The sequence below is a fragment of the Panthera onca genome, chromosome A3, assembly GCF_046562875.1.
Source record: "Panthera onca isolate mPanOnc1 chromosome A3, mPanOnc1 haplotype 2, whole genome shotgun sequence".
NCBI classification, from domain to species: domain Eukaryota; kingdom Metazoa; phylum Chordata; class Mammalia; order Carnivora; family Felidae; genus Panthera; species Panthera onca.
In genome coordinates this window covers 15547513-15573698 of record NC_138341.1, presented here as the reverse complement: position 1 = coordinate 15573698, position 26186 = coordinate 15547513, and the positions used below count along the sequence as shown (strand labels likewise).

General features: G+C 50.1%; 1 long non-coding RNA gene across 5 annotated transcripts; it reads left to right on the top strand.

Moving 5' to 3' along the window:
• Positions 1–320: 320 nt before the first annotated feature.
• LOC132689525 (uncharacterized) lies at positions 321–20250 on the top strand. 5 transcript variants are annotated; one of them, XR_009615042.3, is made up of 5 exons: positions 9439–10209; positions 12239–12400; positions 13134–13312; positions 14975–15248; positions 18849–20250. It is a non-coding gene; the product is annotated as an uncharacterized LOC132689525 (long non-coding RNA). The 5 variants fall into 5 exon arrangements; XR_013554811.2 differs by lacking the exon at positions 9439–10209 and adding an exon at positions 321–904 and having other exon boundaries at positions 13134–15248; XR_013554810.2 differs by lacking the exon at positions 9439–10209 and adding an exon at positions 9016–9364 and having other exon boundaries at positions 13134–15248.
• Positions 20251–26186: the final 5936 nt, after the last annotated feature.

The window sequence follows — 26186 nt, the reverse complement described above, 5'->3', positions numbered from 1 at the left end:
TGACTGTGGAAAATGGAGCCAGAGAACCCACTTGCTCATGTCACGGTGCCACTGGGTTTGTCTTAATCTCTGCTGCATCCCAAGCTGACCATAGAACCTGGAAGGTGGTGGAGTTGAATCAATAAACAGATTCCCCAGACAGTTCAAATCCCCTTCTCCTGGCCCCACCCACCAGGGGTCACTGTCAAGGACTTGAGATTCAGTCCATCCATCAGGGCAGGCACGTGGGGGACACCTCTCCATTATCACCAGGAGCCCACAGTGGGTTGCCTGCATGGGAAGAGACTGTAGGTCTGACCAGGGGCATTACTGTGAGCGTCAGACTTTTCAGGAAATAAAGAGGCATTGATTGTGTGAGACCTCTTGGCAGGTAATTGAAACTGCCTGATTCCCCTCAGACCAAACCCTGAGGTGCCCCGGGCTGTGAGCTGGCACGGTGGTTAAAGGCATGGACTGGGGCCTGGCCGGACTCCAGCAGGAGCAGCGTGGGAACGTGGCCTTCAGCCCCTGCTGGGCCCCATGTGGGGGGAAGTTGGCCACCAGGTGGGGGAAGTCATCCAGGCCCAAATACCAGGGCCGCCTCTGATGGGCACTTCTGGGCAAACCAGGCTTCAGAGGGCCCCACAGCAGCCACTGCTCCTGTGCCACTTGTCCCTCCACGTGTCTTCCTAGGACTGCCTTTTGGTGGCCTTGGGGACTCACGGGAATTCCCTCACTCCCACACGGGGATGTGGCCATGGCAGCAGGGCTGAGCAGGGTGTACCCCTCACAGGGACAACACCTGGCCCACCTGGAGGAGGCGGGGTTAGAGCAGAGCGAGTCCTGTGATGGGTCGTCTGAGGACCCTGGCTGCACCAGCCCGTCCTGTGTTTCTCCACACCGTTGACCCACCAGTGACTATAAGGTGGGTACAGGGGGCCGGAGGGTGCTCACGTCTAGGGGTAATGAGTGGCTGGCCTGGCAGGCAGCGGTGGCCACAGATGAGCTTGTTCTGCCGCATATTCTTGGTCTAGCCTGGCTGCTCCAGAGCCTGAGGCCGAGGCTGCAGGAAACCTGCCTTTCCTGTCCAGCCCTCCTGGCCCCTGTCAGGCACCCTGGATGAAGGCAAGGCGCTCTCACCAGCTCTCACACGAACCTCTCTTGGGTTGGGTTCCCAACAAACAAGATCTTGCCCAACAGGGCCCACTCACTTTTTCCTTCTTCTCTGCCTGGTTCCAAGGAAAATGGTAGACAGTCTCGGGTTTGCATTCTGGCTCTGGCTCTCCCTAACTGAGGCTTGGGGCAAAGCCATTTATTTTCTCTGAGCCTGATTTTCTCATCTGTAAAACAGAGTGGTGGTTGTGAGAATAATTTGAGAAGATATAGACAAAAACACCTGGCACATTGGGGGCTGTTCGTGGTTGATAGTTCCCACCCCCCACCTCCCAGTCCCCAGAGTCCTGAGCCCTGAGTTTGCCTGTGCCCCCTGGCCTGATCCTGCTAGATGTCACCTTGCCCAAAGCCGGGCCAGACTTCTGAAGCCCTTGCTCTTGGCCCTTTCCGTCCCCAGCGAGCTGCTCCTGTGCACTCCTTGGGACTTACCGGGCTAAGTCTCACCTCCCAGCCTCATGCTGGCATTGAACCTGCTTGAACGGGGCGGCCTTTCCCCTGGGCGCATCTTTCTTGTTCTTGCAGGCCCCTCTCCTCCTGGCTGAACCAAACCTTATCAGGGCACCCTTCTGAGATGGCGGCTCCCTGTTACTGACTGGGGAGTGTCTGTCCTGTGCACCAGCCAGTCCCTGGGGCTTATGGGGGCGCCCCATCCACACCTGTGCTGGAAATCTGCTGCTTCTACACACCTGACCTGGCTTTGATCAACCCGACCGCAATGTCCTGCCCTCTGAGGGCTTCAGGACAATAATGCCAGCATGGTCATGCCTCCTATCAGCTGGGGTCTGAAGGGTTTCATGCCCAAGATTGCCAATAAACCCTCCCAACAACATCCAGATAAGTATTACTATTCTCACTCACAGAGGAGGAAACAGAGGCCCAGAGAGGTTAAGTGACTTTCCTGAGGTCACTCAGCTAGAAAGTGGTCAGTCAGGGATTTGACCCTAAAGTCCATGCACTTTCCACTGAAGGGAATGCTTCCTGGCAGGGGGAAGGAAAGGGTGTGGAGCTATCTCAGGGGCAGTCATGGGCAGGGGCTTTTCCCCTGGGGTCTGGCTATGCTGTCAAAAATAGATGGCAGCACCTCTAGCCTTGGAGGTTCATCTTCAGAAGTCCCTTCATCTTTGGGGCTTTAGTGTCTGAGGGAGACTTCCCTCCACAACTTCCCATGGTGAGGAGCCCCTCCTCCCACCCACCAAAGCCTATCAGCCTGCCTGCCTCTCTGCCTGACTCCCCTTGCCCCAGCCCCTGTTCTGGTTCCACCCCATGCAAAGGGGACTAAAGGTGGGATGGGAGGCTCCCAAGTCAGGTTATTTTATGGGCTCAGGGGCTGCCTGCCAAGACCCAGGATGTGGCAGAAATACTTCATGGCTTCTATCTAGGACTTTGCAAACAGATAGATCTGGATTCATATAGTGGCTCCAACATTTCTTAGCATGACGCAATGAGAAATTTATTTTGCCTCTCTGAGCCTCTGTTTTCTCATCTGCAAAATGGGTGAATGCAAGGATTAAATACTGAAAAGAAAAGAATAGGATTAAATACTGAGGAGAGAAGATGGCATTTGGTATTGTGCTCGGCATACAGTAAACGCTCAATAAATGGTGGTAGTTATTATTAACATTCCTCTGGATTTGGATATTCTGGGTGAAGTCATCTACTTGGCACTTTAAGAAACTTCTGGATTTCCTCTCTGTATGGAGATTTCACAGTTGGGGGGGCTGAGATCAAGGGCCATTCACTAGATAGGGGAACCTGCTGTGGGATCAGAAAAGCCCTCAGTGGGTTGAGCATCTGTAGGGACAAGAGAGACAGTGAAATCATAGTCAGTGGCAGTATCCCATCTCCTCCAGGGGCCTGAGCCCTGCCCCTTCCTCCATCCCTCTGCTCACTTGCAGCCTTACCCCCTGGCTCCAGTGAGCAGGACGGTCTCAGCAGCATGAGCCTTGAGGATGTGATGAAGGCAGTCTCTGCTCTGTGGTGGTTGTGGAAGGCCTCCCTGCCTCTCATTGCTCAGACCAGAAGGGGCAGGGCCCAAGACACAGCAAGACCGGGAGGGAGGAGGGCCTTGGATGCTAGGGTTGGGAGGAGGCTGGGCTTTATGCAGTAGGGTTTGGGAGCTAAGGCGAGAGACCAGAAGGAAGCCAGCAGCTGGCTGGGTGAGGGAGCCATGGGGTAGGAGGTCTTTCCCCAGTCCTACAGCTTGTGCTCCATATCTTAGGAGCCACCATAACAGGGCTGCCAGACAGGATTGTGGCTGATTACCAAGCCCGCCTGGAGGTTGGACATAGGTCCCCTGGGAGCTAGGCCCCAGCACAATTGTGCTCTCCAGCAGGAAAGCTCTCAACTGGTTTGACTTGATTTCCAGAGCTCCCTGGCTTGTGGCTGGCACCTCAGAGAGAGGGGCTGGGGAAGACAGAGCTTTTGTCTGCATAAAAAAAGCTGGTAAGGGGAGGATTTAAGAGCTGTCTACTGGTGGACAAAGTCAAGGGCCTGCAAGATTTCCAGCAAATGGGCCCATCCCAGAGGTGGCCAGGCATTCCCACTCACATGCCCTGGCGGCTGTGCTGGTCACAGCATGGATACAAATTACATGTTATTAGAACAGTCCGGATGATGAAGTCACTGCAGCTCTAATCCTATTTATTTCAATGACAGCTTTGGCAGAGCAGTAAATCTTGCTGCCAACCCTGTCTCTTGTGGCCGGTTCCCCGAAGGAGCTACTGTCAGACGTGACTACAGGGAGGGGTCCTTGTCGGAGCCATAATTCATATTACCTTTTTCCTTCAAATGGAAAATTCTTCCAGGAAAGGCTGCCATGAGGTGTACTGTATTTTTAAAAGATGGCCCCTATGATATATGCCATCTTACATGCTCATTTTGACACTCCTCCTGACAAATAGAGGTATATGTCCCCTTTCCTTGAATTTGGTTGGGATTCGATGACTGCTTTGATGGGCAGAAGTCACTATGTGACTTCCAAAGCTAGGTCAGAAAAATGCCATACACTTCCACCCTATTTTCTTGGAGCTCTTGCTCTTGGAACCCAGAAGTCATGCTGTAGGCAGCCCAGGTCACCTGGAGAGGCCACATGTGGGTGTTCTGGCCAGCAGCTCCCACTAGGTCCTAGCTGACCACCAGCATCAGCCAGACCAGCCATGTGAGCGAAGAGATGGTCCAGATGACTGGCCCAGCCAACATCTGACTGCAATTTCATGAAGGACCCTAAGTGAGAACCACCAGAATGAGCCCAGCCAGCCCCCAGAATTGGGACACATGATAATAAAATGATTGTACAGTTCACTCTCGAATAAAGCTGGGATTAGAGGCGCTGACACCCTGTGCAGTTGAAAATATGTAGGGGCGCCTGGGTGGCTCAGTTGGTTGAGCGTCCAACTTCGGCTCAGGTCATGATCTCGTGGTCTGTGAGTTCGAGCCCCGCGTCGGGCTCTGTGCTGACAGTTCAGAGCCTGGAGCCTGCTTCAGATTCTGTGTCCCCCTCTCTCTCTGCCCTTCCCCCACTCATGCCCTTTGTCTGTCTCTGTCAAAAATAAGATAAACATTAAAAAAATTTTTTTTTAAAAAGAAAGTATATAAAGGTTTGACTCCCCCCAAACTTAACTACTAATAGCTTACTGTTGACCAATACCATATAACCAATAACATAAAGGGTTGATTAACACATATTACGTGTTACCACTACCACTATGCCTTACCAATAACATAAAGGGTTGATTAACACATATTGCGTATGTTGTATGTATCATACAAGGAAAGAAGCTAGAGAAAAGGAAATGTTATTGAGAAAATCATAAGAAAGAGAAAATACATGAACAGTATTGTACTATATTTATTGGAAAAATCGGTGTATAAGTGGACCCATGCTATTCAAGTCCGTGTTGTTCAAAGGTCAAGTGTTTTAAGCCACTAAGATTTGAGGGGATTGGTTACAGAGCAATAGGTCACCAGAACACTCACGGGTGATGATAAGGGACAACCTTTGCCTCTCAGGCTTCTCTGCTATGGGAAAACGCAAGTACACTCTTCCCTCCCAAACTTTCCTTCTTAGATTCTGGAACTTTGTCATATCTGGGTGATTCAATCTTTCAAAGCAGGACTTGAGAGCGGGAATTCCAGTTTTCAAAAGCAGGAAGACTACTCTCTTACTCACTTTCCCAAGGAAGTTATTCTCTCAGGCATTTCGACTAAGAGAGGCAGTTACGATGTCCTGGAAAGATCATGACTCAAATGTCAGGTAGACCCAGTCTTCGTCTGTTCAGGATGATAGAACAAAATACCAGAGGCTGGGTGCTATAAACAATAAACATGTATTTCTCACAGCTCTGAAGGCTGGAAGTCCCAGATCATGATGCAGGTAGATCTGGTATCTGATGAGAGCCCACCTTCTGGTTCATAGCCAGTGCCTTCTGGCTGTAACCTCACGTGGCAGCAGGGAGACTGGTTCTCTGGGGTCTCTTGCATAAGGGCACCAATCCCAATCGTGTGGGCTCTGCCCTCACGACCTTAGAATTTCCTCCAAGGTCCCACCTCCTAATATCCTACACTGGGGGGCACACAAACATTCAGACCATAGCACCCAGGTACAAATTCCAATTCTGCCACCTCCTGGCACTCTGTCCTCAAGTCAGTCACTTGACTTTGTGCTTCAGGATCCTCAGCTGCAAAATAGGAAGGCCGATACCTACCTTACTGGATCAGTATGTCAATTTGAGATTCTTTATAACCAGTCTTGCTCTGAAAAAGGATTTGAGACAGACGATGGAGATGATGTACGTAAACTGTCTTGCATTAGCAATAACTCATATTTGTCAAATGCTAAGTGCTGGGCACAGTTTTAAGCACTTTGCCCATATCGACTTATTTGATAGTTATAACAATCCAGTGAGTGAAATATTACTGTTATGTGCATTTTACAGATGGGGAGCCCCAGGCACAGAGAGACTAAGTAACTCTCCCAAGGATGCAGTTAGTAGGTAGTGGAGTTGGACTTTGTACCCAGGAAATTTGACCTTAGGGCCCACTATGCCATACTGTCTCTTGGTAAATGGTTAACTCTGGGTCAGAGGCCCTGCTGGCATGAATGTCTGGCACATCCCCTTCCTGAAAGACCCTTCTGAAGAGGTCCAGGGCTTGGACCAAAGTGATACCAGTGGTGGGATGCCTGATCCCAAGATGTGCTAGCGTGGGAGACACAGTAAGGGTGAAAATCACGTCGAGGGCCCCCCAACTGCTGTGGGGGAGAGTGACAACCAGAACACAAAGAAACAGCTAAGAGGACATTTTGCAACATCAGGACAGTAACATCCATCTAGAGACCTCGGGGGCTGAGTCATCCGGGAGAGAGGCAGCCACAGGGAAGCCACTGAGACTTGCCCTTTTACTTCAGCCCTGGGACCCTCGAGTGAGTCACCTACCCTCGCCCCTCAAGTGGTGATACATTGTGCACTGTCCTAAATGAGAGTAGGTGCACAAAGTGCCCCATCACCAGAAATGGAAGCTGCCACTTTGCTTTCTAGCTAGCAGGGGATGGAATCCTTTAAGCTTCCTTACAAAAAATATAACTGTTTTGCAGGGAAACGAACTAAAAACGAATAAGGTGCTTCCTGAACTTCTTAAACAGTCATTCGAGCACCATTTAACTTTTCTTCGTGATTCAGGGTTAATCATTACAAACATCATTTCTATACTGAGATGTAACGTGACACTGGGTCAGAGGGCACTGCTTTGCCTAGGTGTGCCTCTGTGCCTTGAGCCGGATGGCCCCAGGCTGCGGGGCTTGAGTATAGTTGATCAGTCTCATCCCTCACTAAGGCTGCCAGCTGTCACTTCTCAGTGCCATCAGGATGTCAGCCCAGAGCAGTTTAACGATACTTTGATTTGTTACTCCTAATCTGTTGTGCATTTACTAACCAGATGCCTGTATTAGTTAGAAATGTTCATAAAAGCAGGGATTCCTGAGTATGAATCATGGATTTCAACAGCTCCAGGTGGGGGAGGTGTTACTGTCGCTGGTGACCTGTCACTGACCCTCTTTTATTTAGTTATTTAAAATTCTTGTTTTTTCCATAGAACTGTTTCTCTTCCTTCTAGCAATGGGTGTTTATTGTCACTCACAGTAACTTCAGGGCCACTACTGCTTCTATAATACCCTGCCCCCATGCAACCTTGACTCGCCTCCTGAAAGCATTTTCTAAGTGCCCCTGGATGGCCAGTGCCTGGGCAGGCGCTCCGCGGGGGCACCGCTAGGGCAGCCCAAGCCATGGCCCTACCTTCTGGGAGCTCACAGTCTGACTCAGGAGGCCAGGTCAACACACAGGAGCCGTTAGGGAACACACAGGAAGGCCAGAAGCAGGGTAGAGGCTGGCAGGTTGTGGCCCCATGTGGCCAGTATGTTAGTGCGATAGGTAGTCAGGAAGTCTGCCAGGAGTTTCAGGAAAGGCTATGGGGAGACCAGCGGTGACACATGCTGGATGGCTAATGCTAATTCTCAGGTTCCAAAGAATGCTGGCAGGTAGGAGGTGCAGGCCTCCCAGGATCCCCAAAGAGAAATGAGGCATGGCTAGTTTGGGAAGTGTGGTTGGAGCCCTTCAGGATTATTGGCCGATGGAAAAACTGTGGGCCTTCCTTCAAAAGATTTGGGGTTGGGGCTGGAGTGAGGAGAACACCAGGAAACAAAGAGCAAGAAGGGAGAGTGCAGACGGGAGGTCAGAATCCAGGCTGGGAGAGCCCCAGTGTGAAGGTGGCATAGGGGCTAGGAGGGGGGCAGGCGGTATCTGCCCACTGGGGAAGGGTGCCTGAGCTCTCCAGCATCCCTGGGAGGCCGGCCAGGCGGAGCTCAGACAGAGCTAGTTCAAAGCCCAAGGGAGCCTGCCGACTGGTTCTCCAGGGTTCTGGCTATGGTGCTGCGTCTCTCCAGCCTGTTGTAATAGGCGATTATCAAAGTGAAATGGAGACAGGAAGCCTCACATTTGACTCCCTTGAAGTTGGTTTCAGGCGATATTCACTGAGAACGCACAAAATCCCTCCCCCACACACCCCTTGCACACACAAAACAAAAGAAGGTTTTCAGATTTACTACGGGTCCGGAGCTCACTTGGCACATGCACGGGAAGGGCCGGCAGGCCGTTTTTCCCCACTCCCCGCACCAGCAAAGCAGGTTGGTTTGAGGGCAGAGATGTCCCAGGAAATACGGTACGAAACGTCCCAAGAAAGGCCCTGGAAGGGTTTCAGAGGTGCAGAGGTGCCTTGTGGGCCCCTGACTTTGTTGGCAGTCAGATAATCATGCCCATCCGGAGGCTGGCCTTGCCCGGACATGCCCGGCTCCCAGCCCCGCAGAGCTCTGAGGGCCTACAAGACACATACCACACTTGCGGGGCAGGGTCCCAGCAGGGGTTCGGCCCTTTGCTCCAGAGACCTTAGGAGTGGAAGCAGGGGAGGCTGTGCGAGCACTGCATCCCTCACGCCCTTCACCTTCTCCTAAATCCTCTGGGTAGACCGTCGCACTTCCACTTTGTTCGGATGAGGCCACCCAGGCCCCGAATGGTGCAGCCATTCCTCCAGGGTCACACGGCTGCTAAGTGGCTAAGCACCGACCCACTGCTGCTTTCAGGCCCCACATGACACGGAGAGGCGGCCCGGGGTGGCATGGGGGGGACACGAATCTCACCAGTTTGGAAATACACAGAAACTCCTGTGTTCCACGAGGCGACAAGATATAAAGGCCTCTGGTCATCCCACGCGTCCCCAGCTGGGCGCCATACAGGGAAGGCCCCCTCCCCAGGGTCCCTGCCGGCCAAGCCGGCCCCTTCCCAGAGGGAGGCGCCCCGGTGGCGGAAGCGCCGAGAATTCCGCGGGCGCGGGTGCGCGGCCGGCCGGGGACCCCACCGCGCGGCCGGAACGGGAACTGCGGCGGCGCGTCGCTCGCCCTCCCGCCCGCCCCCTACCCGGTCCTGCGAGGCCTTTCCACCTCGGCACAGGCCTGGCCTTCGCGGAGCATCACCGGCTGCAGCGAATCCGGTTTCCTTCCCGCGGCAGCCCGCAGTCAAGTGTCAGAATGGGCAGCACAGTGACGGATGCCAAATAGGAGCAGTGACAGGAGAGGAATGTTTGGAGAATGACACCAGAGATCCGGAAAGATCCATCCCTCTGGGACAGGAGCCTTACACAGAGAGAGAAGAGAAGAATTCGGGCAAAGGTTGGAGGAGTGAGGCCCCAGGATCCAAGGCAGGGACACCTGCGAGGGAGTTGGGGGGGGGGGGGAGGGGACTTCAGCACCCCACTGAGGAACTGGGACTTTTCTTGGAGATTGTTGTTTCTCAAGGGAAAGTGGGGTGGCACCCCTGCTTCCAGAGGCATTTGATGATGCGCAAGGAAATCCAGAAGTCATGAAATAAACGTGACTTAGCTTTCTTGAGTTTGCAGGAGAGCACATAAATAATGGATATTTTACGGAACCTGTAATGCAAAATCCCCATGCACTTAAAGCTGAAATAGACTTCCATTCTGTTTGACTGTGGCGGGCTACTTCAGGATGTGTTCTCAGGCCCGGGGACACCATTCTGCCCACTGTGCCCTGACAGCGTGTCTGTGCAAGTGCAGGCAAAGCCCTGGGAAGTCTTGGGGGGAGAGGGGGTTGGGAAGACTTTCTCCAAGCGAGAGGAGGTCACGTGGCATTTCACAAAGCTCACTCCTGCTGCGCCAGTAGGGGGAATGGTTGGCTGCAGGGGCCTGGGGCCAGAGAGGAGGAGTCCTCAGGTCTGATTCCCTGGAGAGCATCTCAGTGCTTTGCAAAAATTATCTCTAAGTCCTGCCACAACTGAAAAGGGGGATTCTATTCGTTTTACAGTTTTACAGAGGAAGAAACTAAAGTTGAGAAGGACAAAGAGACCTTCCCAAGGTCATGCAGCTAGTAAGTGGCTGTCTCAGAACCACACCAGCCAGACTCCAGAAATCCCGTTGCCCAGGCCCAAAGTATCAGTACTGACCATCTCCTCCTCCCTGTAAATCGCAATCAACACTGTCATGGGGTCAACCTCAGAGGTGAGGAATGCTGTGAACACACCCCAAAATCTTGTGCCTAATGTGTCCCCTTTGGTAGTTCTTCTAGTTTTCTGAAGTCCCCATCACTAGAGATTTCTCTGAGAAGGAAGGTATGGCAGGCCACTGTCTACTATGTGGAAAGAGTGATCATTAAATCTGGGGAAGCTCAGGGTTTGAGGAGGTGGCCAGGAACTTCAGAGGGAGCAGAGAGCAGAGTGCCCGTGTCCGAGCCCTCTGAGCAATGCTTCTGGGTGGCAAGGGTTGGCTCAGGGACAGTTCTGTTTCTAGGAATAAGCAAGAAATCCTTCTCAACTTTCTTGTTTTAGAGGAAAGAGTGTCCCCTGCTTCTGCTCAGTGTCCAGGAGTATCCCGAACAGAAGGTAGGGCCCTCTGACAATGTCAGCCACCAGACCAGGCTCCAAGAAGTGGCCAAGCTCCAAGAGGATGGGTGAGAAACACTCTGAAAAGTGCTCAACCAACCGCTGATGACTCCCCGGAAGGCTTGCCTTCCTGCCTGGGTTGGGCCTTTGGGTCAGGATCTCACCAGGCACAGTGACCATTTGGGGACATTTCCTCTTGTCTCCTGTATACAGATCATCGTGGGAGCATGCGCCCCACCCATCTCAGGGCTATGTGTTCTTTGGCTAGCAAAGAAAGGGGAACCCAAACATCAAAGCTGGCCATTAACAAAAATGTTATGTTGTAGACTTGTACCAAGGCCCTAGCTCAAGTGTTCATATTCTTTTTTTCCAATGTTTATTTATTTTGAGAGAGAGAGAGAGAGCACGTGTGCACATGACCATGCACCCACTCAAGGGAGGGGCAGAAGGAGAGGGAAAGAGAGAATTCCAAGCAGGGTCCCCGCCGCCAGGATGGAGCCTGACATGGGGCTAGATCCCACGAACCGTGAGATCATGACCTCAGCTGAAGTCAGGAATCTGACGCTTAACCGACTGAGCCACCCAGGCTCCCCTCATGTGTCGATATTCTTAATTCAGCAGTTCTCATAGCTCTCTGGAGCCCATTGGGAATCCCTAAGACCCTTTCAGGGGGTCCTGAGGTCAAACATACTTTCACAAAAACACTAAGATGTTATTTGTCTTTTTCAGTCTCATCCTTGCACAAGTGTGCAGGGGAGTTCTCCAGAGCCCGTATGACATGTGACATAGCAAACCAAACGCAGAAGCAAATATAAGAACCTAGCTCTCTTCTATTGAGCCATTGTTTGCGAAAGTGCAAAACACCCTTTTTACGAACTTTTTTGTTTTAAAAAATCTAGTTTTCATTAAAATGTGTTAATGTGGGTTTATTGTTGCTATTTAAAAAAATTTTTTTTTAATGTTTATTTATTTTTGAGAGAGGGAGACAGAGCATGAGTGGGGGAGGGGCAGAGAGAGAGGGGGACAGAATCCAAAGCAGGCTCCAGGCCCTGAGCTGTCAGCACAGAGTCCGTCACGGGGCTTGAACTCACAAGCTGTGAGATCATGACCTGAGCTGAAATTGGATGCTCAACTGACTGAGCCACCCAGGCGCCCCTATTGTCGCCATTTTAAGTGAAGTAATGCATAGTTTTAAAATTCTCAGCTTTACTTTCTAATACAGTATAGATCAAGAGATACAACCCACGCCAACACCCTGGATCCTTAATCATTTCTAAGAGCGTAAAGTTGTATAGAGAATAAAGGGACAAAACGTTCAGTCTGGCTGGAGACACTCTCACACAAGCCTGGCTGCTGCTGCCTCCACCCGCAGGGGCCGGCCACAGCCTGGCGTTTCTCCTCAGGGCACACAAGGTGGACCCACTGGCCAGAAACAAGGAGAAAACCCAGGCGGGAGACCGTTGCAGGGATGATGTTGCTGCCTCCAAGAGCCAGTTGATGTTACACTGTAGTAACACAGGGGGGCGCCCTTACCAATCAGCAGAGCTGGATGCCAGGATTACCAATAGGAGTTTTACTGACCAATTTAAACAAATTTAGTCTGTCAGCGATGTTGTAATGTTTACCTCTCTTGTGTTTCCCTTGCTCAGTGTGTGCTCCAATAAATTTGCATGGCCTTCTTGTTTATCAGCTCTGCACTGGTAAATGGTGCTCTGGCCCCTCACGAGAGCCTCAGGAAGGCATGACGTCATGCATGGGACGCTGAGCCTCCTGAAGCGGCCACTGAAACTCCAGCCTCCCGTGGAGTCCTGGTGAGGATAGAGGGATACTTTTACTATACAGAGCTCCCATAGAAGCCACAGTGCTATGGCAGCCACCACCAGTCAGGACTGACGTTGGACACAGCTGAGGTCATCCCAGTTACCACAGTCTGTGGATCAGTGCATGAGGTTGCCTCCTCACCAGGCCATGGGATCCTGAGATCCTGATCCTTGTCAAGCTCTCCTACAGGACCGGCACCACTGTGCCTCGCCCCCACTGGACTTGTTGAAACTCAGCTTTTGGCATCAGGGCCAATGTGGAATTGTCCCCAGAGATCCAGAAATCCAAACCCTGGCCTGAGGGTTAGGACTCAGTGAGGATAACTGAATATGACTTTCTCCTGCCCTCAGGACCAAGATGATCCTCCTTCCCCTGCCGGACAGGCCAACAAGCTTCCCCGAAGATGCTTCCCACTGACTGGCCAATCCCAACATCCCCCTCACAACTCTGTCCCTCTGCCTCTAGGTGCTTACCCTCATTACATGGCAAGCTGAGTCAGATTTCTTAGGAAGAATTGAGGGGAAAATTCACTGAGATATTAATATGCATTCTCCCAGTGATTTCTTCTCCCCCTTGAAGGTACCCAAGCCCTTGGTAGAGTCTTGCCTGAGGTAACTTTGCAAAGCAGGCCTGATGGGTCTTTAATAAAAGCTCAAACTCACAGATGTCCTGCAGGGGGCATCTTTGAGAGTAGCACTGAAGAGAGATTTTTTTTCCCCCTAGGTTTGAGGGAGACCACCATGAGACATGTGAACAAAGGACAGGCTCCATGGTGCACCTGGACCTTCTGGACCCTCCACTCTGGGACTTCCAGCTGTGCCAGATATCCCTGCACCAGGAATGTTGCACAGAAAGCACAGAGCCACCTGATTCTAAGGGTCCACGCCAGGCTGCTTCAGTCAGTAGGTGTCCAAGTGGTAAAGAGGCGGGCCTAGTGACTACGTCAGAAGGAAGCTCCAGAAGTTTCCACATGGTTCTAGTAGGGGTGTGAGAGCACTTGGGGTAGATTAAAGTTGATTTGGAAGAATTAAAGGTCTATGAGTCAGTAGAGCCATTCAAACCAACATATGTCTCAGGGCTTACTGGAGTTGAGTATACATGGGTTGGGCTCTGGGTGGAGAGGACCTTTGTTCCTAGAGTGGCCATGTCCAAGAGGATGGCCAGGCCAGACCAGATGCTGGGTGCCCAGAGGTGGAAAGGGAAAGAAATTACCATGAATGGTTTAAACTAATGAGATTCATCTCTTGAGGATGGGAAGGGGTCCTTGTGTTCATGACTGCCTGATATCTGATCAAGAAAGGTGGACAGAGAAGGCTGTTGGGTAGGAAGCTACTAGTGTCTGCTCATACCCGCTTCCATGTGTTCTACCTTGAGTATTTCTGAAGCCTGTTGTATATTGCCGTTTAATCTGAAAAGGAGAGAGAAAGCAAAGACCCACCTGATGTTTCTGAGTATCAAAGTTACCTCAGGAGGAGGGAGGCGCATGGCTATCCTTAAGCCAGGGGCTGATGTGTGTTGTGGCCTGCCTGCATCACTGGTGAGAAGGGCCCAGAAATCTTTCTGCCTGGGGGGCAGAGAAGCCTTCTGGAAAGCATTCAAACTTAAGCCAAAGTATGTCCTTGAGAAGAGATCACAGACACAAGTTTGAACCAGTTAGAATGCCCCAGCCCTCAGACGGGAGCAACAACAGGTCAGCAGAGTGCCGTCACTCCGTTTTATCCCCTTCCCAGCACCCCCATGTCCTCAACAGTTAAATTAACCCCATCGTTAAAATAGAGTGAGCTTATAAAATATGGCTTCACCTTAGTTCTGAGTGACTGAGGCTCCGGCTGGGAAACCATGGGGCAAAATGAGGCACTTTTCCTGGAATCTTGTGCTTTTGAGGATCCCAGAGAACACAGAGCACTGGGACCCCTCATGGAGAGCCCTGCTTACCATCGACGGTGTCCTGCAGCGATGGCCATCCATCCAGCAATGTCAGGGGCCCCTGGCAACTGTGGCTGAGCCCACTGGGGTCTGACAACATAGCCCAAGTGGGTAATGGTGGTCACTCCAAGTACCTTTGTCTAGACTCGCTCCCCAGGTAATTTCAGCCTGTTCTTGGCTCGCACATACAGCACCTTTGTGAGAATTAGAAATAGGAGCCCTGTCTGGATGGAAGAATTATGAAAAGGCAGCTCTCCCCTGGTGTGTAGCAAGACTTGACAAGTGGGTCTAAGGCTGCATTTCAGCCTTTCTCCAAAGCCAGGCATTTCTGGACATTTTAAACATTTTTAAAATCCAGAAAAGTATAAAGAGGAAAATAGAAATCACCCATAATCTCAATATTTCAACCCTCGGAAAACTTAATGTGGAGAGAAGTTGGATCCAGAGGGTCCTTTAAGGCCCTTCCTTTGGACGATGACGTTGAGTCTTGCTGGCCAAACCAGGGCCTGTGCTGGATGCCAGGTCTCGCTGCTCCCTTGCCAGCCTGGGGCCCTGGCCATGGTGATATACAGGCTGTGCTGAACAACACTCTTGTTTTCTCCACAGCCTTGACCCGGGAATTCGGTTTCTCTTCATAGGATTCCAGGTGTTGCATTCCTGGGACTCACGGCCCTCTGGAAAACCATTCATTGACTCGTTCTCATTTGAGAATATTTCTGGAGCATCTTCTCTGCCCCATTCTTACTCTGGAGAAAAAAAAAAAAAGTCACAGTTGAGTCCCTCCCCCTCTGCCCCTGTGGGCCAGCTGCTCTGACTCTTGGCAGCTGTCAGCTGTCCCTGTGCTCAGAGCCTTGTCTCCCTTTGGCCTCTCATCCCAAGATACTCAGCTGCATGCCAAAGATCTGCTCTCTGGTGAGTCCCTCTAGTAGCCATTCTCGGTACAGGGCCCCAAACATTCCTTCACTTGGGTCGACCTTTGGCAACATCCTTTGTACTGTCTCAGGACCAGGCCCTGCCATGATCTGAAAGGTCCCAGCAGAGGTGCATTTGGGTGGTTGAGTCAGCTGAGCTTCCAACTCTAGATTTCTGCTCAGGTCATGATTTCACGGTCGTGGGATCGAGCCCCAAGTCATACGCTGACAGTGTGGTGCCTACTTTGGATTCTCTCTCTCTTTGCCCCTCCCCCCACTCATTCTCTCTCTCCCTCCCTCTCTCTCTCTGTCTCAAAATAAAGGAATAAACATTAAAAAAAAAAGTCCCAGCGGATGGCAGAAAGATCACAGTGGAAAGAAGGGAAGTGTCAGACAAAACTCCAAGGAGGAGGTAGATTTGAAGGACTGAGGTTCTCAAGAGGTAGAAACTGCAGGCGGATATTTTAGGTACAGGTGGCAGCTGAGCAGAGCAGATGGACCCTCAGGACATGCCAGGGTAGCCTGTCACCGTGTTTCTACACATGTAAACTTCACGTGCATGCTAATGTCATACACCTGCATGCTCACATCTGTGTACAAGGGTTCTTCCTGAGGCTGAGCCCGAAGAGCTTTAATAGGCAAGTGGTTCTGACACCAGAGGTGAGAGCTTCAATTAGCCTTTAGGGCAGACCCTTTCTTCTCTCCTTCCTTCCTCCCTTCCTTCCTTTTTTCCTTCCTTCCTTCTCTCCCTCCCTTTTTCCCTTCACCATCAAAAAGGACCCTTGAGTCCCATGAATATAAGATGACATTATTCTTGGGGAAAACCATCAAGTTATTAACTCATAAGGGATTGTATATGGATGTGTCTGAACTTTGTCACCAAGGCTGCTGGCAGCCTGTGCGGGTGGGGTGGGGGGGGGCACAGAAGGAATGGAGGGGACAACGGAAGTGCATAGGATTTGTGACAGCATTATCCCTCCACTGGTGTTCATTCCCGAGGAGATGGGTGATTGATGACATAGAAAATAGGAGGACGCTGCACCAGATGTTCTATGAGTTTTTAAAAAAGATTTTCCTTCAGGAATGTGAACATTATTTTTTTAATGTTTATTGATTTATTTGGAGAGAGAGAGAGTGCACAAGCAGGGGAGGGGCAGAGAGAGAGAGGGAGAGAGAGAATCCCAAGCAGGCTCTGCATTGTCAGTGCAGAGCCCGATGCGGGGGATCAATCCCATGAACCCTGAGATCATGACCTGAGCCAAAATCAAGAGTCGGATGCTTGGGGCACCTGGGTGGCTCAGTTGGTTAAGCATCTGACTTCGGCTCAGGTCACGATCTTGAGGTCCATGAGTTCGAGCCCCACATTGGGTTCTGTGCTAACAGCTGGGAGCCTGGAGCCTGCTTCAGATTGTGCCTCCGTGTCTCTGCCCCTCCTCTGCTCACTCTCTCTCTCTCTCTGTCTCTCTCTCTCTCTCTCTCTTCCTGAAAAATAAATAAATGTTAAAAAAAATAAAAAATAAAAAGAGTCGGATGCTTAACCGACTGAGTCACTCAGGCGTCCCAGGAGTATGAAAATTCTGAATGCATTAACACTGCATACATGTTAACAGATCATTACATAGCATTGTGGGTCTTTTGCTTTAAAAAAAATTTTTTTTAGTTTGTTTATTTACTTTAAGAGAAAGTGAGCACAAGCAGGGGAGGAACAGAAAGAAGGAGAGACAGAATCCCAAGCAGGCTTCACGCCATCAGCACACAGCCTGATGCGGAGCTCGAACTAGCGAACTGTGAGATCATGACCTAAGCTGAAATCAGGAGTCACTTAATTGAGCCTCCCAGTCGCCCCTATGTAGAGCTGTTGTGAAGCAAAAGGACTGTTTCTTAAAAATAAGAATATTATAATAGTGGCATCATCAGCAAGCCTAAATTAATAGTTGATGTGTTTAAATATATATTGTCAGTAAATGATATACACTTCGTGCCTCCCCGGGCTGTTCCTCTGGCATGTGCGTGTGGTCACATCTGATAACCCCAAGTGGAGACGGGCTCTCAGGGTGCACACCACGAGCAGAGGGGGCTGCAGTGAACACCAAAACACAACGTTCCCTATACTACGTAAAAGACTTCACAGACTCCTTAAAACTCATCCAGGGACACCAAGCTCAGAACAGCAAAAACTAGAGGAAACTCTCTCCCATGGAAGAAACGCCACAAATCATTTGAATCAAGTCCTTATAAGACAAACATGAAAAAGATGTTTGGCGATCTTGATTTTAATTTAAAAATTAAACTTTATATTAAAAAGGCAATCTTATTTGACTGCTATTGTGTGTGTCCTAGGGGAAGTGGTACACAGAGCAGGGGTTTAAACAGCCATCAGAAAAGTCCTGACTCTACCAGGATGGGACCCGTGTGACACTTTCAGCTTCCCTGACCCCATGTGACACTTCCAGTTGCAGTAAGAATTTCTGTCACCAGAGTCAATGCGGCAAAGATTTGCTGAAGGAAAAAATGTAAACAAACCCAGATCATCTGATTCCAAAGCCTGTGTTTTGGGTTGTTATTGTTGTGTGTGTGTGTGTGTGTGTGTGTGTGTGTGTGTATGTTTTCATTATACCACAAGTACCAAAGTAGGCAGATCTTTAGTTATTTAATAACTATAATTAAATTGTTGAATTATAATAAAAGGATGTAATTTTAAAAGAAAATCATTGTGTTTGCATTCCCAGCACTGTGCTGAAGGGAAAGCTTAGAAAAAGAACCCTGTACTCTGCTCGGGGAAACGAGAGACAGAGGCAAGACAGCAAGTGGGAACAAGGACAAGGCTGCCGGTCATGAGAAAGAACCCTCTCTGCACGTCCAAGTCCTGGCCAGGAGCCCTTGATGACTTCCTGGCACAGACCGTGGTTGGGCACCAAGTGTGTCCTTTCCCCTTACCAGGCCTGAGGGTTCTTGTTGTGCCCACCAGGGGATGAGAACAGATTCCCCAAGAGCACTTTCCAGGGCTAAATGTTGCAGGATTTTTTTTTACCTCAACACCCGGATTCGTCCTCTTGCCGCTGGAAGAATGAGGAGGGGGACACACAGTGAGCAGCAGGCAAAGTTTATTCGAGTATAAGAAGGGAAGAATAGTAGGAAAGCTCTCTTTACGTAGAGGGGACGTTTGAAGGTGAATACTGGGGACTATAGGCAAGGGTCCTTGTTTTATAAGGTTCTGGTGGACTCCCCTTCCCTTCCCCCTCTTTCCTTTTCAGGTCCTACGCTCATTGGCTGGATAACTCTAGATGCTGGGTTGTCTATTCCTGATTGGCCGGTTTCCATTGTATGAGGGGTGGTCTATGGCCATATCATTCCTTGTGGATTATACATTTTATGGTCTACTATTTACTTTTAGTCAGGTAGACAAATTCCTGAGGGGAACCTGAGGGGGAGTAGGTGGTGTCTCTTACATTCCTAAGAGGGGCCTTCCGCCCGCGGGGGTTTGCTGTCATTAAAGGCTCCCAGCATTATTTCAAAATATGTTTTTTTCCCCCACCCAGAAACCTCAGGTCCTAATCCTTCCCTCTCTGCCTGTTTTATCCTATCTTTCCCTATCATATAGATTGCATGACTGCCCAAGGGAATAGCATAAGCAAGAGCCCTGAGGCTGGATCGAGCCACAGTGAATTTCTTGTTCACCCAGGACCCCTGCCTGCTGGGAGGATCAGATGGCAAAGACTTCTTGGAAGGAGTTTGAACTTGGCCCTATAGACAGTTGGAGTCGTTGTAGGTCCAATACGAAGCAGGTAGTAATACATTTAATCCAACCATTGAAGTCTCAGTGAGGAGAAGGGAGCCTTCCTCCATCTTCCATCTTCTCAGCCTCCGCCCCGGCCCAGCACAGGGCAGGGCTCACAAATGTCCACGGAGTGTGAGTTCAGCTGCACGAACATGTGACAAAGTTCACAGACCTGGCAATGCGAGGGCTTCTGTGCACTGAGTTTCTCAGAAGGGAGAGCTTGTTGAGGGGCCGGGTTTGGGCCTCTGATGGCCCCTGGGGCTGAGTGTAAAATACAGCAGAGTTAACGGGATCATTTGATGGTATTTCTCCGCTGTCGATACCCCTCCCATCCTCTGGTGCGTGTGTGCCGGGAGATCCAGCTTTGCTGATGCACTCAACACAAGCTTTATCTGTTCCTTATGGGACCCAGCACTGGGAGGTGGAGCAGGCCCAGGGGCTTCCCACCAGATGGCAGACAGGCCCACCCACAGCCCTGAGGCACCTTCTACTAGGGAGGGCTAGGATTTGTCCCCGGGGCCACAGTCTGGCAGACCAGTCTGATCTTGGCTGGTTTCTCCTGGGCCACAGCCCACTCACCAGCTCCGGGGTTTTGAGGCGGACTGTAGAAGGGGTGGGGGTGAAGGAGCCTTCTTAGGAAGCTCAGAAGTACAGCTCAGGCACCCTTATCCCTAGGTGGGAGTGGGGCTTCTGAGGACCCTGGGTCTGCCGCTGGGATCGGCCGACTTCTGGTTTGACGTCAGACTGGGTGTGGGCTCCAGTCACAGACCACCCAGCACAGGCCTCATCTGGGCTTTGCAAAATAAACACAGTTTGCAACACCTGGCCACACAGAGGCCGGACCCCCTCCCGGACTCAGGCCTCCAGGGGTCCCACGACTGAAATCCAGTGCTTGGAGCCAGGCCAGGCCAGGCCAGAGGTAAACCAGACAAGGGAGGATCAGAGCCACCGCACAGATCTAACAGCCTGTTGCTCTGCCATGGGGACACAGGCCACAGACCCACCCCACCCACATCCCAGATGCCATTCTGCAGAGAGGCAGGAGGAGGGGAGAGGAAGCCTGGGTAACATCATCTGGAGGAATAATCGAAGCTACTGTACTGGAAGAAGTCTCTGGAATGGACTAAAGGCATTTGCTTCTATTTCTGCTCAGTGGACAGTAAAGATTGGATCTACCCTTTACAAAGTTGAAACAGCTGTTTTCTCTGCAAGGCTTGGTTGTGGTGTAGACCAACTCTGGACCCTAGGCCAAATGGAGAAAGTACTGCACTAAAGTGAAGACTTAAAGTGTCAAAGGGCCTGTTGAAGCAGCCAATGGTGCTTCGAGGACAGTCTTGAGGCTGACATCCAGTGCCGCCTGCTTCTCCATCTGTCATGAAGCAGACATGAACCGCGACCGTGGAGACCTTCGGAGTTTCCCTGTTCCATTGTTTTAACGATAAGCTATCTCCCTATGGCCACAGGTCAGGGGCTGAGGACCTGGGCTCAGGACGTGCTTGGAGGTGGTGATAGCTCTGGGGACAAGGCAGTTGCGTGTCTCTATGGAGCTGCTGGAGAGCTGGAGAGGTTCCCACTGACCACGGCCGAAACCCTCCCGCTCCCAAACCTCTCCCTGAGTGCATGATCCTGGACCCATTTAGGTGTCGGGCAGAATCTCTGAGAGGCGCATTTCATCTCTTTTTCAAGGATGGAGGGCCCCTCACACAGCCACCTGGGCCTGTTTTAGGGAGGACCTTGGAGATCATGGGGTGTATCCCTCCTCCCATCAGCTGGTGAGCTCCCCCACTCAGCAGTGGCTTCTCCTCCAAACCTCCATTCGCTTGCACTTGCGGTGCCGGTTCTATTCCATTTGCCTCCCCTTCTTAGCCCTGACTGCCCTGAGGGGCTGACATATGGACTGCATCGCTCTTGTGATGCTTTCTGGCTTCCATTTGGGTTTGGCCAATGGGAGGCCCCAGAAAAGATGGGAGGGCAGGAAAGAGAGAGGGCTAGGTTTCCACCCCCATCTCTACACACACTCACAAACACACACACACACACACACACACACACACACACACACACCCGCCACCCACACACATCCTCCCCTGGTAACACAGTTCCCTCCCCTTGGTCCCTTCAACCTGGCACCTCACACTTCCTCTGATGCGGTTTCCAGGGTGCTGGGACGTCTCTCTGGCCCCCTTAACTCTGCTCACACCTCTGACCACAGTCCAGTCCTTTAATCTTTTCAGTGAAACCTTGTGAGCTCCTGCCAGGAAGACAGCCCCAGAGAGTTCCTCACTGCTCAGCCGACACACTAGATTCCCCAGGGCCTCTGATGGTTCTGGGAAAGTCCTGGGCTAAAAACTGGGTCTCAGCTGTTGGGCAATGATGATGCTTTCTGTTGCATTTCTCAGATTCCACTCCTTCCCCCAGCCCCTCACCTCAGGTGGTTTGGAGTAGTCTGATTATCCGAGAAGAATTGGGGGTTGCTGCCTGGGCCTGTCTGGGCCTAGCGGTCACCTTTACTTTAGAACAAGACTCTGCTAGTCACTGGGTGCCTCCGCAATACCATGGCAACCTTTCTAGGAGACAGACCCACTGGACCTATCCTAGGACCCTGGAGAGACATGGCACCACCGTGACCACCATCAGCACCGCTACCTCGGGGACGTGACTAGAACAGCACTGGGGTCAAATCTGGGTCACATGTTGCAGAGGCTGGGGTGAACTGGGCCCCAGAACAACCAAGGGAACCCTACACCCCAGGCTCCTGCAAACTGGAAGCTGAGAGTTTGCTCACTTTCCATCTGACAAGGTTATTCTAGACCCAGCTCAGTTCTCAGACGTCTGTGAGGTCTTAGTCCCTTAGCAGAATGAATCATGGATCATGCTCCCTAGGGGTTAGGGGACATCACATTGTGTGAACTAGTGAGCTGATTCTCGTCCTCCCACCCACTGCCATTTCCAACAAGAATGGGAGCTCTTCAAGGACAGACCTGGTCTCATTCACTGCTCCATGCCAGTCGAATGAAAGAATGAGGGAATGAATAGTTTCCTCTTACTAGACTAGAAGTTAAACCATGTATTTTACTAGCCTTGTAAGGTGACAGAAGGTAGTCATTCTAGTCGTGAGCACAGCACAACATACAGAGCTGTTGAATCGCTGTGCTGCACCCAAGACTAACATTGTGTACCAACTACACTTCATTTGGAAAAAAACCAACTAAATCATGAATAGGTCGGATCAGGCAAGTCAACATTTTATAGGTAGTCACTGAGTATGGATTACAAAACATGTCTCAGTGGCTCCGTTGGTTAAGTGTCTGACCCTTGGTTTTGGCTCAGGTCATGATCTCACGGTCTGTGGGATAGAGCCCCACGTCTTGTTCCGTGTTGACAGCGTGGAGCCTGCTTGGGATTCTCTCTCTCCCTCTCTCCCTCTCTCTCTTTCTGCCCCTACCCTGCTCGCTCTCTCTCTCTCTCTCAAAATAAACAAACTTTAAAAAAAAAAAAACATGTTTCAAATTTAATTTGCCTGGGGCGAGGGAACCAGAAACATCCTAGGATTTTCAGTGATTGGGAAATATGCTCACTTCACAGCATCTCCTTTGCTGAGTCTAATTAAATAGGCAGAGGAAGCCCTTAGCCTCAAGTCAGGAAGCCTCGGCTGTGAGCCAGGCTTCACGGCTTCAGCACTTGGCTCTCCCCATCTGCGGGAAATAAATGCAATCATGATGTACAGAACCCGTGAAGCCGGAGCGCCTGCCCCCACGGGGAACCTTGGCGAGGACAGCGGTCCAACTCTGTGAGTCCTAATGTCGCAAACCCCACAGGGGCTGCATGCTGGAAAGGAGTGGGGGGTCCCCCAGGAACGCCTTTGACGAAACAGCAGATGGACTGCTTGGACTTGCTTAGTGGAGTCATGAGCAGCTCTGAATTTGGAGAGGGAGGATTTGGGGAGGGTGCTGGAGCTATCTGGTTTGCGAAAAAAAAGAGGGGGTTCTGGAGTCAGAGAGGGAGAAGGAAAGAGGAGCTGTTCTAGGGACAAGAACTCAGGGCAAGAACAGATTTATCTTTTCTGAGAGAGTGCAGAATATCATCTCCTCTTCCCCAGGAGACCCTCAGCACATCTACCCTGCACACCAGTGCCTTGAAACCGGATATGTGACCCAAGGGGCTCTGGGGATAAGCTGAGACTGGTCACTGGGCAGATGAAGAACATGGTTGTCCCCGAAGGCCTAGTCACACTGGACTGCCCAGGGCCGGGCTGATTTGGCAAGGAGTGGAGCAGGCAGGTACAGCCCTCCCTCCACATATTCAAAGCTTGGCCCACTGGCCTCCTCCTCTCTGGAGTGTGGCTACAGGGTAGGGGGTCAGATCTTGAGTTTCCTTGTAGACACCTGGACTGGAGTTCTGCTCCAGGTACAGGAATGAGGTGCAGGATTGAGACCTAACACATATTATTCCTCCCTGGGTGCATATAGGTGGTAGAAGTTGCTATAGAAACAGAAGCCAGGGGCACCTGGGTGGCTCAGTCGGTTAAGCGTCCGACTTCAGCTCAGGTCACGATCTCGCGGTCCTCGAGTTCGAGCCCCGCGTCGGGCTCTGGGCTGACAGCTCAGAGCCTGGAGCCTGCTTCCGATTCTGTGTCTCCCTCTCTCTCTGCCCCTCCCCCATTCATGCTGTGTCTCTCTCTGTCTCAAAAATAAATAAACGTTAAAAAAAAATTAAAAAAAAAAAAAAAGAAACAGAAGCCAGTTTCAGAAAAAAAAAAATAGAGGTAATCCAAGGTTAAGTTTTGTGGCTCTAGGAGACGGGAGGATGAAGAAATGGGCTCATAATGGTTTAGTAAGCCAGACTATTGCTGATCTGAGCTGTAAGAAAATGGTTAATAGTATAGACTTAACTTCCGTAGGACCTGAGGAAAGACTCCTGACACTTGAATATATATCTACAATATTTGCTCTCCTGGGAATGGTCTTACCTCAAATCAAACAATGAAGTCACACAGCGTGGGGCCAACACAGAAGGGGTTATTCTGTATCACTATCACTCTCTGTGCTCCCATTTTCTGCTAGGGATGGACAGAACCACCTCTCCGACTGTTTAACATGTCTTTGTGATTTCTGTTCATCTGGATTATTCCTTCCCTGTGAGTGCTAAATGCTCAAAGAATTAAGAGGAGCCAGTGTGCCGGGGAAACGTGAGAACTGACATTTACTGAATGCCTTCTGTGTGGCAGGAACCTTGCTGGGTAATTTGCACACACTCCGTGTATTGCTTGAGAAGATGGTGTCTTGTCTACTGTTGAGTGCAAGGTTCTATGTATCAAGAACTGTAAAAGTTCTGATGTTTTATCCTACTTACAGCATAGTGACTTAGCCTGGTACAGTTTCAGAGCTGCTGACAGAAGACACGAGCCTTTGGGATCAGAAGCAATGGACTTTATCACCATGCAGCATGTAGTATGAGCTCCCTGGCTCCTTGCCCCTCATGCCCCACCAGGGTGATATGGAGGGGCCCAGGCGGATGCTGGGCATACAGTGGGTTTCTTTCACAGCCAAGGATCCCCAGACTTAGGAAGCCCCAGTGTTTTACAATGGGCTGCAAGTACCAAGTACTAAACCTGCTCAAATTTTGCTCTGAAGGGAAAAAGGTATCTATACTATACTGGACAATGAACAAATTTCTCTTCTGTTCCAGAGGGAGACACAGTCTGGATATTCCAAGGCTGTTCACTACACAAGCATCTTCGAACAGATATCCAGAGCAAAAGCTGAACTCACAAGATCTGCAGAAGCAAGAGACACCAATGGAGAATTGTCTCCTAATACTATGTGTATTAAATCACACTGGTTATTTTTTTCAAATCTTTCTAATTTTGTGTATGTGTGTGCTTGACATATCAACGCTACTTGTTGGAGGTATGTCAAATTTGTTAATTTCTCCTTGTAAGTCTTTCATTTTTGCTATATATATTTTGAAAATATATAATTTTTTTCACTATTTAAATAAGTGCTCTACAGGTTTAGAATTGTTATAATTTCCTGGGAGAATTGAACCTTTTGCCTTTATTTTGTGATCCTCCTTCCTCCTAGTAACGTTTTTGTCTTAAAAATATAGCTTGTCTGACATCGACTTTCTTTTGGTTACTATTCCCCTGATCTATCCATTTCCTATTCTCTGATTTTCAATGTTTTCATTCCCTTATTTCTAGGTGTAGCTCATGGAAAGAGCACATAGCCGAATTTTTTACCCAAGCTGATAATCACGATCTTTTAAATGAAAAATCAGGAGCAATTAAATCTATTGCACATTGGATACATTTGGACCTGTGTTTAACTCTCTTACTTTGTGCTATATGCCCCATTGTTCTGTTTTTCTCCCTGTCTCCTGTCTTACCTCTGATGGGATTTTTACATGTGCAGTACAGAGATTAGAAAGAAAATTCCGGGGTGCCTGGGTGGCTCAGTCAGTTATGCGTCTGACTTTAGCTCATGTCATGATCTTGTGAGATTCTCGTGGTTTCAAGCCCCGCATCGGGCTCTGTGCTGACAGCTCAGAGCCTGGAGCCTGCTTCAGATTCTGTCTCTGTTTCTCTCACTCTGCCCCTCCCATGCTCTCACACTATCGCTCTCTCTTTCTCTTTCAAATATAAACTAACAGTTAAAAAAAAAAAAAAGAAAAGAAAATGCCAAAGGATTGCAGTAGAGGGAACTAGGCTAGAATGTTTGTCAAGAAGAAGAAAACAATACTTATTTTAATAAAACCCAACACTAAGCAGGCTAAATGACTGGTTTCCATTTGATCTATCAAAATGAGTGTTAGTCTCAAAAAATGTAATCTGTGTATTCACTGTTTTTCTTTGCAAACTAAGAAAAAGAAAAGGGAAAATTAAGGTTACAAAAACTTAGCCAGTCAGGCAACAGCTCTTTATTGAGCTTTCTGTAAAGCTCTGAGCCAAAATCTGGGAACTTCCATGTGAAAGGGGAGACAGGTGATAGACAAGGCCACCGACATGGTAATTTCTGCATGTGATAAATACAGCAGCAAATTAAAGAGAATGATATTAGAGAGAGGGACTGGGGTCAGAGTAGAGGAAGCTACTTCAAGGGGATGGTGCCAGATGGTTTTTCCGAGCTGGGATCTGGGGGAGGGTGGAGGCGGCCTTGGGAA